This window comes from Bactrocera latifrons, unplaced genomic scaffold, assembly GCF_001853355.1.
Source record: "Bactrocera latifrons isolate USDA-ARS-PBARC rearing strain unplaced genomic scaffold, ASM185335v1 scaffold_14, whole genome shotgun sequence".
NCBI lineage: Eukaryota > Metazoa > Arthropoda > Insecta > Diptera > Tephritidae > Bactrocera > Bactrocera latifrons.
This window is the reverse complement of record NW_017534852.1, coordinates 543747-546169: the sequence shown is the minus strand read 5'-3', so window position 1 is coordinate 546169 and position 2423 is coordinate 543747.

The window sequence follows — 2423 nt, the reverse complement described above, 5'->3', positions numbered from 1 at the left end:
TTCTCGTTTGCGTGCTCCTGCTGCACTTATTGCCTTTGAAGTTTTAAAATGGCTTTAATATATTTTTTTATTTGTGGAAAGCTACTTTGTAGCTCAGTTTGCCTTGTATATAAAGCAATGTTGCACTGTTTGCAATATTCTTCTTCTTCTTTTTTAAATAAAATTAATAAATCATCATGTGAGTCAAGTTAGACCTTTAAGATTTGGAAATGTGCAAGAAATAATAAATCTAAAATATCTTAAACGAAACGGCATATTAAAATACAAAAAAAAAAATATTTGAATCCTGGTAAAATTTGATCGCTTATTAAATTGGTAAGTACTTTTCCAAGAGTTCAAGAACCAAGGTATATTTTTCCGAAACCCTTATTAACTACGCAAGCAGCATCTTTAATTTTGTGATAATGAATGATAATAGTTCAGAGGAAATTCTTAGAAAAACTTTCAATCTAAAGCTCAACCCAAGCCAAAAGTAGTTCTTTGATAGTGTCGAAGACTGCCGCCCAACCCAACTTCGTAGAACAAACAGTAGTTTCTAGTCTAACAATTAGTTAACGTGAGAGATCATAATAAGGATGAGCGGTGCATCCCAGAAACACTTCTAGTCACCCTTAAGAGCTGTAAATGCGGATGAAATCCGAATAGTTATTCAGTAGATTGAGACGTACTTCCAGTCACCCTATTTGTTGTTAAATTACTTACAATAGAATAATTATTGATCCTTTACAAGAAATAGAAATTAAGTGTCGAGCTGAATATCTCAAAAGACCAATAGACTTCGAGAATCTTCCTCATTCGGCTTAGCTTCAAATCAGTTTTAATAGGGAAATAAGATATTCTAGGTCCCATAGTATATAATGGAAAGAATTTCTTTTCTTTGCTCCTACAATCGTGTGAGGTCAGGACCGAGAACACAAAACCTCCCCAGTTGCTTCTAACCGAAGGGAGGTCACGTCAGTTGTACATCACAAATGCAAATAAGTTTCTGTGCACTTAGTCCTCCTATTGGAAGCATGGGCGCTCTTGTTTCCATTGTCCACATATGAGTCTTGTATCGAAGAGCTTTTCGTCTTTCATGCATATGACATGGTCTAACTAGCGCATTCGTTGGATTCATGGTTCCACATTCTTCAATACTCACTGTTCTCGCGAAGGGCTACAAGGGCCTTGTAAGAAAAGAGCTCTGTCGAATGCACCAAGCACATTGTCATCTCCGTTCGTCAACGTTCATATTTGTAGAATGGAATTGATAAGAGACTTACAGTGGCGGAGAAAACTCTACGTACGACCCCCTTTTCATAAATTTAAATGTCCCAATACATTTGAAAAAAAAGTAATGATGCAGGTTTGTTTTGAATCTTATAATTGTATATAAAATAATAAAATAATATATATCTCTAATACTAACTTTTAAAGTTATTCACAGAAAATTGAATAAAGCCACTGACAAAAATATACGTACGAATTAAAAAAAAAAAGAAATAATATTAAAAATATAAATAAAATAAAGCGACATCGAAGACCGCTTGCAACCGTCTAGGCATTGAAGCTACTAAATTTTCGAGCTCTTCCGGCGTTATTTTCTGCCACTCCTCTTGCAGCTTCTCTTTTAGAGTTGGAGCACCACTAATAGCGTGCTTTCGGATCTTTCGCTCCAAAATTTCCCACACGTGTTCTATTACATTCAAGTCCGGGCTTTGTGGAGGTGAATTCAGATGTCGTGGAGCATAATACAGCAGCCAGTCCTTTACTACCTGCGACGTATGCTTAGGATCATTGTCCTGTTGGAAGATCCAGCTCATTCCTAGGCATAACTTTTCCACGGATGGTTTCAAATCGTTTTCCAATATGGACTTGTATTGAAAGCGGTCCATAATGCCTTCAACAAATACCAGATTTCCAACTCCTGAGGCTGCAACTGCTCCCCAAACCATAACATTGCCACCGCCATGCTTCACGGTTGRCATTAGGTGCTTGGGATTCATAGCAGTGTTCGGTTTTCTCCAAACTTTGGCGTTCCCTTCGTATTCAAAGGTGTTGTATTTAAACTCATCCGTAAATAGAACACGTTTCCAGAAGTCAATTCCCTTATTTATATGTTTTTTTGCAAACTCTAAGCGAATTTTCCGGTTTTTCTCACTCTTAAGGGGCTTTTTAMGAGGAGTTCTGCAGTTAAATCCTTCATTATTCAGGGCCCTTGTTACTGTGCGTGGGTGAACAACAATTTGGGATCTCTCAGCTATGTCCTGGGCCAATTYAGTAGCATGAACTTTGGGATTTCGGTCTATTTCTTTGCGAATGAATGAAAGGTTTCCGCGGTTAAGCTTCTTCGGACGGCCAGTGCGCAGCTTACTCTCGATGGAATTTGATTTTTTAAAGTTATTAAATATGTCCTGCACCGTCGATTTGCTTAAACATAATAA